At 46.9% G+C, this 16,414-nt stretch overlaps 1 long non-coding RNA gene across 1 annotated transcript; it reads right to left on the minus strand.

The window, feature by feature from the left end:
* Positions 1 to 2,760: 2,760 nt before the first annotated feature.
* On the minus strand, positions 2,761 to 15,901 carry LOC130375995 (uncharacterized). The gene is made up of 3 exons (XR_008893930.1): positions 15,732 to 15,901; positions 10,833 to 10,984; positions 2,761 to 2,874 (listed from the first exon to the last, which is right to left on the minus strand). It is a non-coding gene; the product is annotated as an uncharacterized LOC130375995 (long non-coding RNA).
* Between the last annotated feature and the right edge of the window lie 513 nt (positions 15,902 to 16,414).

A 16,414-nucleotide genomic window follows, 5' to 3' on the forward strand; every position in this document is an offset into this window, starting at 1 on the left:
TACCTGGCGGGGGCACCAAAATTAAGGTTGTTAAAAAAAATCATGATAATAATTAAATAATTGAACTACAAAAATATATAAATAAGCAATGAAGAGGCCCACCGTAGTTTTTTTTTTAATTTTTAATCATCACTTAATTTAGGCAAATTACATGTTTTTACCTGATATATAAAAATAGTCTCCCCCCCTTCCCTGACCCTAATGGTACAGCCTTCGAAGCTCTCGTGTTTTCGCATCGGAGACAGAGCATGCTTAATTGCCGGTGATATCAAGCTGCTTTTGAATGGCGGTGTCACACTAAATTTGTACCGGGGGCGTCATCATTACGTAATCCATTACAAACCTGCCCTGCAACAGATGATCGCGTCGTCCGTTGCCGGGAAGGTTTCAAGAAACATTCGCGCTCATGTTGCCAAAGACGAAATAACATAATACAGTTAACGGATCGCTAGATAATGTAATGTTTTGTTGGGTTCCTTAATAAACACACGATGTATCTTGGAACAGACATCAACATGCAGCGCGCCAATCCAACTGCGCATGCTCCGTGTGACGGTCTAATAACTGATGTTGATATCATTACAGATAACACTTGTTTTTACTTTATATTTGTATTGTATTTAATTGTTTAATCAAATTTAGCAAGTAAACTGAGTGTTTAAAGCAGGTCAAGGACGAAATAGCACAATACAGATAACGGATCGCTAGATAGAAGGTTCGCGAATGTTCAGCGATCATCTGTTGCCAGGCAGATTTGGAGTGGATTACGTATGGATGACGCGCCCGGTACAAATTTCGCCCCCGGTACAAATTTAGTGTGACACCTGCTCACCTATCTACCCATCTATCTATCTATTATCTATCTATCTATATATATATATATACATTATCTAAATTAAATTGCGGTAATTGAATTAACACCAGCTAGATAGACTATGAAACCTGCTTAAAACACTCAGTTTACTAGCTAAATTCGATTAAATAATTCAATACAATACAAATATAAAGTAAAAACAAGTGTTATCGAGCGATCCGTTATCTGTATTATGTTTCTAGAACCTTCCAACGTCATTTGACGCGTCATTTGACGCGATCGCCCGTTTCGCGGGCAAAACATTTGTCATCTGACGCGTTCGGCCGCCGTTTCGCGGGCACATTTTTTTATTGTTTCGATTAAACAATTAAATACAATACAAATATAAAGTAAAAACAATTGTTATCGCTATCTATCATAATACAGATAGCGTTCCGCTATCTGTATTATGTTATTTCGTCGTTTGGAAACATGTTTTCTGCATCGCGTAGTCTGTTGCGGGGCAGGTTGTCAGGATGTAAACAAACGATGACGTAGGCCGGTACAATTTTCGCCCCCGGTACAATTTTAACGTGACAGCGCCGTTAATAAATATTGTAAATAAATATATAAACGTCACATTTAACGTCACAGTACATCTTCAACCTAAGGATTTGCGGTGATATGTTAAAAACAATTATTAAACAATTATTAAAAAAAACATTTATTAATTATGATTAATTATTTTATATTTTTCTTGTCTATTGTCTGATTTTCCCGCGTTTCCTCTTCTTTGTCCTACTGCTAGATTGCCAAGAAGAACGGTCTTCCGAACGTCGATTACTCAAATGGATTACTCAATCATTATTTAAGGATTCGAGTAGTAAGCCAAGTATTGAGTAGGTAGTAAGTAGTAATTAGTAAGTCATTTCGAACAGACCCGAAGGCTCCAACGGAACGGACGGATCCACAATGCATTGCGCATCCGTCCCCATTCAAAGTCAATGGGGATCAGTCAACGGACGGAGATAGTGGGCACGAGGCGGAAGTGGGGACGCCAAACCCGATTCTTCAATCCGATTCTTCAATCAACGTAGTCTCGACTACGTTGCATATTGATCATGCAATATTGAAAACAGACTTTAGTGCCATCTAGTGGGTCATGGGTGTATGGGCAACAGGCCTGGGATTTAGCAGAATTATGTAGGCTACCAGAGCAGATTTTGTTGATTTCTATACAGGTATTTTTTTAGATCTTAATATAGTGGTCATGTATATTATATTGTGCTTGTCCTTGTGTTGTTTTTCAAAATATTTAAACCGTTATATAGCCTAACTATATTCATAAGCTAATGTGTACAATAACATCAAACATCAAATTATTATGTTTGATACTAGGCCTAGGTGTACACACACACACACACACACACACACACACACACACACACACACACACACACACACACACACACACACACACACACACACACACACACACACACACACACACACGTCACCAAGTAGCCTATAGTCGACATAAGTACAGGTATTACAGGTTTTATAACAATATTTACAAATGGATCTTAATACAAGAAAACAATGAGTTTCATGGTGGCGTTTTTAATCAGATGATTCAATTCAAAAATCCAATAAAAAAATAAAAAACATGCTATTTAAGCACACACTTTGTATTTTCATTGTCTGTAAATTTTACTTGTCTTTGGAGAAATATTTTTACTAAATCGTCTTCTTCACACATTATACTTCAATACATTCATTGCAATTCTAGTTACGGCAGTCTGCGACAATATGTATGCAGGATAGCACGGTGATAGGAGAGAGGGGCGACGGTGAGACCCTGGTGTTGGGAAGGAGCCGGTCCGGGCATTGTGGCGGCCTGATTCACAACACCAGCTGTCCCACCGCACCAAGCCACCAGGTGGCAGCGTGTCGCCTCCATGCAGGCTGAATGCTGTGCGCTCCACAGGGACGCAATGGGAAGAAAGCGGTTCCATCTCGTTGCCTTCTCTCTCTCCTTCTTCCCTTTTTCTTGCTCTTAATTCCCAGTATGTCTTTGACAGCTGTGAAGGAACAACAAGACGCAAATTAGCCTGTGAGCGGGACGGGTTACCATTTTTTGGTGTGTGTGTGTGTGTGTGTGTGTGTGTGTGTGTGTGTGTGTGTGTGTGTGTGTGTGTGTGTGTGTGTGTGTGTGTGTTCAGAGTATTACTTGTCACGCTTCTTAAACATAAACCCAAAATATTTGAGCCCCCCCACCATTAATATCTGACAGGCAGGTCAATGCCACCGCTCTGTCTCTATGCAGATTTTATAATCAGGGCGAAGCAGTGAGGTGCCTATGTGCTAAGACGAGGTAGAGGGATATAAGCCTTCTTTACTTATTAACTGAGTTGCGGATTAGTGTGAAATAAAATATTCAAGTGGAGAAAGGGAAAAGAAGTGTTAACGGAAGGGTCACTCATAATTTTGCTTCCATGAAACCACTTTTAACAGTTCATTGGTTTGGTGACGCACACACATCACACGACACACATACACACACACACACACACACACACACACACACACACACACACACACACACACACACACACACACACACACACACACACACACACACACACAATCATCCACACACACACACCTGGAAAATAAGGGTTAACCTGAAAGGAATTGAGAATATTATCATACTGAAAGTCTCAAATGTCAAGTTTCAATTCATCCATCTCCTGTGAACCTAAAACTTCAAAGTCTTGTTAGGATTAGCAACGTCTCTGGCATTACAAATACATACTTGGACACAGCTAAGAAGATCCTCTTGTGTTTTTAAAAGCATATTTATGATTGGACTTATGTTACTTCCAACGATTCTTGTTTCTTGTAATTAAACACAGAGTCAACATCTCTTTGTTCCATTCAATTGTTGTACAAAGCTGAATTAAAGCAGAGGAGTTAATTTAATGTAACTCAGTTCAATTAAGTGCAATATTGCAGTGTTTTACCAAGATTACACATGTGTGCAGCGCTAGCCAACATTTGAAAAAGAAACCCCATGATCATTTTGATATTTCCACCCTACATGAGAAAAAGTACACAAAACACATAGCATCCTTTGTTGGCTCAGAGTACCGATTCTATCTTTTCATAGTTTTTCTCAGGGCCAGAGCGAGCCGATTGCAACACAAGCAGCTGCTGGAATTCCTTTAAATAGCCCTGCCTGCCTCATCGTATGGTTGCCATGGCAGCCAGCCCCCGGCTTCGAGACAACGTCCACATGCTGGAGCGGAGCAACACTACACCTGTGCAGTACCGTACCCCGCCGCCGCTGGCCGCCTGCGGAGCAGATGAAGCCACTTACCCGCGGATATGAAGGAGCATATGTGCACGCGCACGCATACATGCTCATGGTTTTAAACTGAAAATCTGTGATGGATGAAAAAAATCGATCAACATCTGTGCTATTATTTTGTTCTAGCGTGTGTGTCTGTGTTTTGGGAATGTGTATTGATCACGCCTATATAAAAAGGTATGCTTGATCAATACAGGAAGCACCAATTGTAATTTATAGCAAGGTGTTTAACATAAAGGGAAGAGCTAGAGACAGACTGGATACGTAAAGGTGTTTGCAAAACCTGGGGGAGGTGGGGAGGGGGGGTAAGGGGAGCCAGCTATGGGGTGAAATATGGGATGAGGAAGGGAGGAAAGAAAAGTGAAATGGATGAGTGGCCTGGCAGCGAGTGGTAGCCTATGGTAGCGAGTGGTAGCCTATGGTAGCGGGAATTTGAGAGAGAGAGAGAGGGGGAGAGAAAAGAATGGTGAGACATCAAGCCGATGAATGATCAGTGACAATTTAGTTTGAAGGGGGAGCTGGGGGAACTGGGAGACGTATGCCTTCCATCCTAGTTGTCTCTCAATCTCTCTCTCTCTCCCTCCCTCACTCACTCACTCACTCCTCTCTTATTTTTCAGCGAAAGCAAAAGCATTTCCCGCCGTGGCACGGTTCTTCAACATTCCATCACTCCCCCCACCCCCACCTCCTCCATCCTTTGTCTCCCTTCATCCTCTCGCTCCCTCCTCTCTCCCTCCCCTCATCCTGCCCTCCTCTCTTCCTTCCCTCCTCATCCGTCCCTCCTGCGCTTTACACAAGCTCACAATTAGTCTGGGGTCAAAAGAGGGATTAACAATGCAAAGTATTTTTTACATGGTACACGTGTGTGTGTGTGTGTGTGTGTGTGTGTGTGTGTGTGTGTGTGTGTGTGTGTTCAAATCTGTTTTGCACTTGCACAATCACTTGCATATTCCTTTTTTGTACTTTTGATGCTGGCTTTGTCCTGATTCTCCCCTAAGTGCACTCAGAAAGCCATTGTGGTGCTCAAAGGTTTGAAATCAATCACAGCAAGAGCGCGACAGGGAGATAGAGAGAGAGAGACCTGGGAACAGACAATTTATTGACTATATGACAGACAAATTTAACATTGTCTGTCATGATTCCATTGCTCCACCTGTTTACACACCTGGATTCACATGAAGAATGCAGTGTTTTGATACAAGGCATGCATCAGGTATCGGTAGGGATGACGATTCAGCTAGAGTGCTCCTCAGATGGCAGTCATGTTATCTATGAGTCTCTCTTGGCACTCCTTCCTCAGAGACACTCTCGGGAAACAGAACCATAGCAGCAGCAGCAGAGAGAAGAGAGAGAGAAAGAGACGGGGCGGCGGGGGGAATGAGTTCATCAAGCCTCGGAGCCTTCTTCCAGTAATGAGACATCTCTAAATAGAAGATGGGGCATGGTGCCACCTCTTGAGGATGTCAACTCAAGACTTAGACAAAGTGTGTGCGAAAGGGAGGAGCATCTATCTATCTATCACTCTATGAAAAGTCCATATCTATACTGTAAGTATAGATGTTGCTGGGACCGGAGCCTTGTCACAACGATCTCGAGGGCTAAGTCTTCTGGAGCTTTATACTCCTGCCAGGGCGTACCCAAGGCCAACCGTTCTGGTGAAGTGAAGCTCAGAAGGCCCACAACCCATGTGCAGGGTCTCAGGGGACAGGTGCAATGCCGGTTGGGAGCAGTGTGTTCCGGACCTTGGCAGCAGAAACAGACTCGAGGTACGTGGATCATACCTTAAGCAAACTATCTCCACCAACTACATATAGTTGGGCTCACCATCACACAGAGCGTCGCCTCTGGAACTAAACTTCTCGGCTTCATTGGGTCCGTCTCGGACTGAGGAGTCACCCAAGATCATAGGCACTGGCACTAGGTTTGCTTTTGGACTTCTGTGCCAGTCAAGGCTTGGCCACAAGAAAGACCATGTTGGAACACAAGGTTGCTAATAAGTATACTTGGTACACAAAGAGAACTTTGTGCCAAGTCGATGGCCCACAATATAGTTGTATCGTCACACCAGAGTACCAGTTCAGGTCAGTCAGCTGATCCCCATCTGGTAGTAAGTTGGATCAGACTGCCGGCCATTCCTGGATGGCTGAAGTGCACAGAGAGGTTCTTCTGGAAAAGTCTGGCAGAAGACCCAGATTGAATCAAATAGATCCAGAGGACTCTGAACAGAACCATCTGTACCTCTGGAGGTGAATACGGGACACTGCCCAATCGATCTTCAGCAAGGATGGCGGAACGCTTAGTTCACCTTGCGATATTGTTCGGAAGGTGGAAGGAACACTTTTAGGATCTCCTCAATCCGGAGGACACTCCCATACAGGGGGCTGGGGCGGAGGCACTTGGGGGGTCGGAACCCATCCGTCTGGCCGTAGTCACTGGGGCGGTGAGGATTGAGGAGGAACAGTGGACCAATCTTTCACCATCTTTCAGATGATTTGGGATTGGGAGTTCACGATCCAGTCTACATGTGCTTTGTTGACTTGGAGAAAGCCTATTGTCAAGTTCCCCGAGAGATTCTGTGGGAGTGTCTTTGCATTAAGTGAACCCCCTTCAGAGTCGATGTTGGACTCCTGTTCGTGATCTTCACAGAGAGGATATCAAGGTATGGCCGTGGCTCGAAGAGTATCCAATTTGGCAGCAAGTGGGTGGAATCTTCTGTTATGGGCAGATTATGTCCTGTTTGAAGCCGAGCATTTTGTGTTGAGAATCAGCACCATCCATTCTGAGGATCTGATTCTCTCCTGGGGAAAGCATGGCATGCCGGTGCTCAAGAATGCGACCGAGGTTGCATCGCTGACAGTAAAAAGAGAGAACTCCGTTCTGTCTGATTGGACTGGTCCGATCATATCAAAACTCACATTAATGAAGAGACAGAGTACCGAGTGAGAGAATATCTCTCACCAGCGTGAGTGTAATGACAGCTGCACAGTGTGCATCTGAAAATCTTGGTATCATCTTCAATGGTTTTGAAATTCTTCTCCTGACATTGTGTAGAATGTGCTGTTCTTCGGATAGAAAATGATTGGATGTTTCAACTACTGCTACACAGAGGGGTTATCAAACCACCACTCAGAAGGTGTATTGAAAGCAAAAACATAACAGCAAATTGCACACAAAACCCTGATTTAAGCACATGTTTTATTTAAACAACGCATAAAAAAAACAACTACTAAATTGACACGTTAGTGCGGTCTGGTGGAAGCCAGTGGCCAGGGCCGCTGCTGGCCGTTTCGGTGCCCTACGCGAGCGGGGGGGAGAGGAGAGCCCCTTTTTCTATATTAGGTAAAAACATCTAATTTGCCGAAATTGAGTGATAGGTTATACAATTAAGAACAAATAACGGTGGGCCTCTTCATAACTAATTTACATATTTGTTTAATTCATTATTATCTTTTTTATTTTACAAACCTTAATTTTTGGTGCCCCCCTCAGGTACTTGGTGCCCTACGCACTCTGCGTGTAGGGAGCGACGGGCCTGCCAGTGGCTTTGGGATCCTCTGTTTGTCTGAATCCAACATGGTTACGACAGAGGATCAATGTAAAGCGGGAAAAGCCGTATGGGAAGTTATAGCGGCGCCAGTGTGAGAGCTCTCATTGGAAATGCAAACCACCCAGGTTCCCATTAAGAGACGGCTTGGAACATATGGGGGGTGTTTCAAATTAATCGTGAAACTAAAATGGTAGTTTGTACAGTTCGTTACCACAGGGGGAGTGGTAAGGGGAAGGGGTAATGGGTAGAAATGGGATTGGGCCCAAGTACCTCGGGATCTAGTTCCCCAGTGAGAGTAAGTGGAGTGTGAGATGGACCGGGGAGCGTGAGACAGACCAGCATTGATGCGGTGTTCTGTACATGTGAAGGGAGAGCTGAGCCGTAAGGTGAAGATCTCAATTTTCCACTCGGCCTACGATCCTGTACCCTACGATCACCAGCTGTGGGGAGTGACTCAAGATTTCTTCCTTGCTGATTAAGGGAGTTTTTTCTTGCCGTCTTGGGGAGCTTGAGTCAGGGGGTGTCATAAATATTTGCCCTATTAAGCCCTTTGCGACTGTAATGACGATTAAGGGCTATACAAATCCAATTTAAAGTAATTGAATAGTGACCTGAATATGAATCAATATAAATGTATTATCATGTCGTATATATCAATGTATCGATATTAATACACATATTCATATATACATTAAACTACATCTACATAAGTGTAGATATGCATACATGAATGCATCTATATCCACATAAACAGAGCTATAGCTCCATTTAAATGCAGATATATGGCCAACAAAGAGTCAATAGAGATGTGCCCACCACTTTGATTTCCTTTCAAAACACAGACAGTCTGATTGCATCTGAGCATAACGAGGCGCGCCTCAGCCTCCTCTAATGCATCTCTAAATTGAGTTGGAGGATAATAAGGAGGTCTGCTGCATGCACTATGACCACGCTGGTAAAAAGAGCTTGAGTGGGCCCGAAAGTCCCACAACGTGCACGCAAACATACACACGCACAAACACACTTCCTCCACACCCACCCTGGCTGCTTCTGTTTGACATCATGATGTGCTAGGGCGGAAACGCAACGAAAATCCCAAATCGCTTATGTTTAAAGACGTTTATTTGATGGTACCTCTCTCGCTCACCTCCTGTGTCTCGAAGAATAAACAAATGAGGACATGATATAATAATAAGTGAAGCAGTGCTCTCATGGTGCAGGGGGTATGAATGACTATACGCTAGTTTAGGCGTGGCTCCGATCCTGCCGTCGAGTGTTTGGGGGGGGGGGTCATTTAGACCTTTCAGAACAAGGAAATTAGGTTCTGTTTGTCCATTACACAGCACTGTAGAGGCGTGGTCAGCAAACGATCCAGATCCACCTCCCACCCCAGCGGTGGTGCAACTTGCAGGGTTGCCATTTTACGGTTAACTGCATGTCTCATCTGCTAGTCCTCCACACGCAGAGCACACACACATATGTGCCCGCCGACGCATGCATGTGTGCAGAGTGGGTTTTTGTTAGCCGGCCTGTCTCTCTCCGTTTCACTTAATAAAAATAGTAAAACATTTTATTTGTATAGCACCTTTCATCGTAGTGGACGGCCTCAAGGTGCTCGACAGGGCATTGAAGCAATACCACGGAACAACTCTTTGTCTCTCCGTCTGGAGAAATGCCGACAAGATGCCAGAGGCCGGAAGAAACGTTCATTATAACTCATAATGGACATTCGGTCAGGGGAGAGATGATCAAGACACATACAATTATAAATCCATTCATATGTATTTTTAAAACCTAAACACAAAGAACCAATTGTTATTGACGCAGTCAGTTTATTTGATTAGACACCTTTTTGGAAAAACTGGCATGAAAAGGGGAGACACAAAAAGAGGGAGCGTTTTTGCCTTCAGGCCCGCCTTGAGCTGTTGCGGGCTCATAGTAATAGACTCAACTAATGGCTACATTATATTCACGGGCATATCGGCACACTCATGGGCGAGGGGGAGGTGGAGAGAGAGAGAGAGAGAGAGAGAGAGAGAGAGAGAGAGAGAGAGAGAGAGAGAGAGAGAGAGAGAGAGAGAGAAGAGAGAGGAGAGAGAGAGAGAGAGAGAGAGAGAGAGAGAGAGAGAGAGAGAGAATAAAGAGATTCATTAATCACATTGGAAGGTGATGATTTCAATCAATGGCATACCAATCACGTATATTATTTTATTGCTATAGAAAAACAAACACCCACACACACACACATTAATGGTCCCCTTGGATATAAATGTACAACATTAGGTTCACCTGCCTGGATGGACGAGGTGCTGTTTTGTGCACAGTGCGATGCTGTCTTATTTATGGCCATCCAATGGCATGGCTGTGCTGTTTGACAAAGCATTAAAAGGAGCAACGACATGTGAATGTGTAAACCTTGGCTTTCTAAGACTTGGCACGCATGCACACACACACACACACACACACACACACACACACACACACACACACACACAGTCACGGGAAAATGCTGAACGTGCAGTATTTTGAATTATGAGTCAAACAGCGCAGCCTTCCTGTTCTTCTTAGAATCTTGATTTGGTGTGTGTGCTCGGTGTGTCTAAGAGAGTATGTTTGCGCCTCAGAAAGCACCCCTCCCCCTACACTCTGGGGCTACCGCTCACCGGAGATACAATATTTGCTATGTTTCTGAAGAAAAAAAATAAAGATACCTTTCAAAGATAAAACTGTCTGAGATTCCTTTAAGAGATAAAACAGTGAGAGGAGCCAGAGGCCGTAGTTACCCCTCCCCCCTTCTGTCACCCAGTAGAAAAACATGGAAGCAACCAAACATTTCCATTTTGTTAAAATCGCTAGCACATCGGAGAGTTAAGTAGATGTAATCGTCCTATCGAGCGGCATAAATCCGCTGTGTTATTTGGAGAAGGCTCTGGGCAGGGGAACTTGCTGAGTGGGTTATTGGATTGCGTAGCGTCGGGAGTGCGTAGCTGTTTTTTTTCTTCTTTTTTTTTTTTTTGCAAGACCTAAGGAACCTTCGTGGGCACGGGGGAATAAATAACCTCTACCCAGAGAGAGCCGAGCTCAGGCCTCAGCACAGACGGCAATGCCAAAAGTGCACTAACCCTGATGGCTCCTGAGCGGGCTGGGCTGCTGAGCAAAGCAGGACTGGAGGGGGGCCGGGGCCGGACCGGACCGGACCGGACCGGACCGGACCGGACCGGACCTGGGGCTGAGACTGGACTCGGGTCTCGGGTCTGTCCGGTGATGCCAGGATCTGTAAAGGGAAATGAAAAAAGTTAGCTTCTCCCAGCAACGCATCCATCCAGAATACCTGCATCGTATCTCTCTGTCTTCAGAGTGCGTATGTGGCCTCATATGTAAAACCACCCAAACATTGAACATACAGTGAGCATGACTTTTATTTAGTGCGCATGTAGAACCACGAAAGAACATGGATTAAAGACGATCCGTCTATTGTGCGTGGGTTGTAATTATGGATTAGGAGAGCCTCTCCATTAAACCTGTATTTCCTTTGAATCACGGTGGCAGGGTTGATATTGAAAAGCACGATCATATTCTGCGACATGCATAAACATAATGCATACAGAGACTCAGATGCGGCCGAACGTGAGCGGACCCTTGTGCTCACACTCACACTCACACACACACACAGCCTCGTCGGCCATCACAGACAGCGTGCCGTATGGCAGCCATTTTGCAGGGCTGTTCTGGAACATTCATTTAGGGTTAACCGTTGCATTTGCAGCCCTTTCTCTGCCCTTCTCCATCCTGAATTATTATTCCATATGCACTGCGTTCCATAAAAACTTACAAAAACCCAGAGGCCTGATAGTGTGCAATGTAGTGAAATAATGTATATATTTTTACACAAAATCCGAAGGGGGCCTCATAGTGTGAAATGTGGTGAAATAATATAGATATTTTGTAGATATGTATTATTATATATGTATAGATTTATTCTGGCCAAGCTCGACCAATCCTTCTGCCGTCTTTGACTCGGCATTCATGTATGTGTGCGTGTGCGTGTGCGTGTGTGTGTGTGTGTGTGTGTGTGTGTGTGTGTGTGTGTGTGTGTGTGTGTGTGTGTAACATGATGTGAAGAGGAGGAGGGGGGAAGGGAGGCACACCTTAAAGCTTAACAACACTTTTATATGGACGTGTATGTGGGCTTTAGGCTCGAAGAAATGGGAGCTCAAATTGCCAGAGCGCCATAGAATAAGAACAGGAGAGGGAAAGAGAAAGAGAGAGACGGACACGAAACGAGGGACGTATACCGCTGGTTCTCTCCTCCGCCATCTTTGCACACCATAACCATTCCATAACCCACCGACCTCAAAGATTATCTCTACTCATATAGATAGATCCATTTATATATTTGTATAAATATATGTATATATTAAAGAACATACAAGACTTTTGTGTATTATGGAATAATTCTGCATATATATTTTAAGGTATGGAATCATCATATTTTTTGCAACAAACATGAGACTGTTATTACCTTTGGTCATGAGACACAAAAAGGGAACCTCCCCCCGTACAGAACGACAGACTAAACGTACGGCCATCTTGGGGACATGGTGTCTTTTCTTGGGCTCCACCCCGGGTCAGAGGTTCTGCACTGGTCCATGCTCACATGGTCACGCTCTCTCTCCCTTTGCTCATCCTCTTCTGGTGTCAGCCCAGGATCTGAGGCTCTCCGCTATGTTCAAATACCCGTTGAGCCACACCAACAGAGGCGCTCCACATCGGCCCCGCCGCGGCGGCCCTCCTCGTGTGTCCTCCTCCTCCTCCCCCTCCTCCTCCTCCTCCTCGCGGCCGTCGGAAGGAGCACAGATATGCCGGAGGAAATCTGTTTCCCGACGGAATATATGAATAGCTTCTTCTTAATATAGAGACTCACGGCACTGACGAGTTCCCCCGCGGGAGCAGATCGTTTTGGGTCTTGTGCGACGACCACACGGTTCCTTTTCAGATAACGGCTTCTCTACTTTCATCGGAACCATGTCCTAAATGGGATAATTCAGCGGAGGCCTTAACATCTCGTAATGCACTGCAAAACCCTTCCGAGTCCTCCCTGATCAAGTACAACACATTGCGCCGTGTGGATCGTCACAGAGTGCACGGCGGAGTGAAGGCACTCTGTTAAAAAGGAGGCAAATCCCAGGGTTTGATAATGGTGGGTGTCCTGGGGGGGTGGCGGTTAAGGCGTCTAGCCTTTGATTACAGACAGTCAGACAGACAGCCCAGCAGCATGGCCCCGTCATGGCGACGGCAACGAGAAGGATGATGGTGATGATGATGATGAGGTTGAGGAGGATGAGGTGGAGGATGATGAGGAAGATCAGGAGGAGGAGCGGCTGACTGATCGAGTGCAGGTACAGAGCCCGGGTTTAAACGAGGTGAGCTGAGGGCGGGGGTGGGGTGTGGGGGGGGGGGGAGATCACGGCGCGTGGGGCAGCGCAATGCGCACATGCGGTCCCCGCGACCGCCACCTGCGATGCGGCGGCGAGCGGAGAGGACGCGTACGCTCCTCGCATTGTGTCCCTCTCTCTCTCTCTCTCTCTCCGTCAAACGCTCTGCACGTGCACGCGCCGCGAAGCACACGCGCACGTGTGCACGACTTCACCAAAGTACGCTCTGGTGTGAACCCAACGCTTGCGTGCGCACACACGCACGGACGGACACGCATGCACACACATGCACGCGCAGGGCCGCACGCAGGCAGGCACGTGCACGCAGGGTCGCATGCATCCACGGCCAATAAGGAAGCCATGTATATGATTAGCTGGTGTGAGGCGGCTCTTTGTCTCCGATCACCAGACCTATAATGGCCTGCAGTTTGAATCATACTGCTCACCGCCTCCACCCCCACACACACACACACACACACACACATACCCACATGCACTCACACACCGACACACACACACACTCCCGCATGCTCTCAAACTCACACCCCACCCGCCCGCTGGCCACACACACATGCATGCTCACACACAGACTGACACCGGATGAACCTCCTTCGACACACACACACACACACACATACATATATTTCCCTTACGTTCACCACGGAATACAATCTAGTCCATCCGTCAATGCACTCATGACAAGAGCGCTTTCCAGCAAGCCTCCCCCACCCCCCTCCCCCCCTACTTCCCCTGCCTCCCCCGCGTCCCCCCCCCCGACCTCCCCCACCCCCGGTCCAAGCAACCGCTGTGCACAGCAGTCGGCAGTGTCCTCAATACAGCCCCCCCCCCCCCCACCCCCCCCCCCCCCCCAGCGCCGCCCACCCCCAACGCACACCCCGGCTGATCTGCTGGATGGCTGTGTCAGCCCGTAGACCACGACCCCGCCTGGGGGCTCCACCGCACCAGAGCCCCTGCATGGCCGCCGGGGGCCGGCTCCATCCCTCACCCCCCTGCCTCTCTCCCACCCAACGAGATCCAAGGAGAGGACGTGTAGAAGGAGACATAATGGACGAGAGTCAGGAAAGGTGACAGAGTGCACGAGAGAAGTAGAGATAAAGAGAGAGATGCAGAGAGACGGAGGTATAGATAGAGAGAGAGGGAGACAGACAGACACTGAGAGCCAGAGAGAGAGAGACACGAAGAGAGAGAGAGAGAGAGAGGGAGAGGAGAGAGAGGAGAGAGAGGAGAGAGAGAGAGAGAGAGAGAGAGAGCACGGTGCTAAGAGAGATAGAGAAATGGAAAGAGGAAGCGGGAGAAAGAAAGAGAGAGAGGTTCTCAGAGCAGGAGAGAGAGAGAGAGAGTGAGAGAGACAGAGAGAGACTAAGAGCGAGATAAAGAGTGAGAGAGAGAAAGGCACGAAGAGAGCAAGAGAGTGACAGGCAAGATGAAAGCCATATAGAGAGAGAAACAGGCAATAAGCGAGAGAGATGGAGTGAGAGAGAGACAGGAAGAAACAAAGAGAGAGGAGAGCGATAAAGTGAGAACGAGTGACGGACACAAAAAGATAGAGAAAGCGAGAGAGATAGATTGGCGTAAAGAAAGCGATAAAAAGAGCGACAGGCTCAGAGCAAGAGAGAAAGGTATTGAGGGAGAGAGAGAGAGAGGGAGAGAGAGAGAGAGAGAGAGAGAGACAGGCACAGAGAGGGATAGAGAGAGAGAGTCAGGGATGAAGATGGAGCGAAAAAGAGAGAGAGAGGGAAAGGGATAAAGAGAGAGACAGGCACGGAGATAGAGATAGAGAGAGACTGACACAAAGAGCAAGAGAGACAGGCATAAAGAGCGAGCGAGAGAGAGAAAGACAGGCACAAAGAGAGATATAGCGAGACGGAGAGAGAGAGCGAGACAGGCACAAAGAGAGAGAGAGAGAGAAAGAGAGAGAGAGGGAGAGAAAGAGAGAGGGATCGAGAACTTTGCCACCCCTCCGTGGATGTGTGGAGCAGAGCCACAGCGACAGACTGGAGAACTCTTTGTCTTAGTCGACTGACTTAGAGAGACGGCAACGTGAACGTACACGCACGCACGCACAAAATCACACACACACGCAGACACACACACACACACACACACACACACACACACACACACACACACACACACACACACACACACACACACACACACACACACACACACACACACACTTCAATACATTACTATACCAAATATACAGCTTTCAATCAATCAGAGAACAAAATCAGCTTTGTGTGCCAAGGCCTGTGTCCAACGTGACTGTACCGCAAACTACAGGTCTGGTGATTGTCCCCATGGTGAAGCGCATGTGTTAGTCATATGACAATGCAATGTGGAAGTCACTGTGGAATGCACTCCCATGATTCAAAATGCCAGCTTAATTGGTCGGAAAGAAAGTGTGTTTTGAGGCGAAAACATAGATAAATAGATATGTGCGTGTGCGTGTGCGTGTGGGTATGTGTGTGTGAGAGAGTCTGCGTGTGTGTGTGTCTGTGTGTGAGTGTGTGAACGTGTGAACGTGCAAATGTCTGTGACTGTGTGTGTCCTCAGACTCACCTGGCGGTACCCTAGAGTTGGTTGTCGTGGCAATGCAGCCTCATCTAGGTTTTTCAGTGCACTGACACCTGATGTCGCTCATCTCTCTTTCCCCCTCTGTCTCTCTCCCCCTCTCTCTCTCCTCCTCTCTCTCTACTCCTCTCTTCCTGCTGTAGTATAAGATCAGTTGCTACACCCCAGCACTGATAGAACAGAGGGAGACATAGAGGAGGGGTCTTATTCCAACTGCCGGAGCACTCCACATGGCGCCCTGAGACGAAGGGGGTGTCGTCAAGCGGTGCCTTGTGCTGCAGCCACGCGGGTGACTGGGAACCACCCCGCCGTCTGCCATCAGTTGGTTCCTCCCGCCTCCGGCTGCCCTGATTGGCCCTGCGCGCTTCCTCCTTCATCAAAATGTAAAATTCCAAGACAGAGAGCAGAGCAGAGCAGTGTGTATGTGCGTGTCTCTCTCCGTTTGTGTGTGTGTGTGTGTGTGTGTGTGTGTGTGTGTGTGTGTGTGTGTGTGTGTGTGTGTGTGTGTGTGTGTGTGTGTGTGTGTGTGTGTGTGTGTGTGTGTGTGTTTGTGTGTGTGTGTGTCTGTGTGTGCGTGTGTGTGTGTGTGGGGGTGTTCGTCGGTGTGTGTGGATATACTGTACGCATGTTTGCGTATCTGTGCGTGCATGCCGGCATGTACAAGAGAGACA

This window comes from Gadus chalcogrammus, chromosome 22 (genome assembly GCF_026213295.1).
Source record: "Gadus chalcogrammus isolate NIFS_2021 chromosome 22, NIFS_Gcha_1.0, whole genome shotgun sequence".
In the NCBI taxonomy this organism is placed as follows: Eukaryota; Metazoa; Chordata; class Actinopteri; order Gadiformes; family Gadidae; genus Gadus; species Gadus chalcogrammus.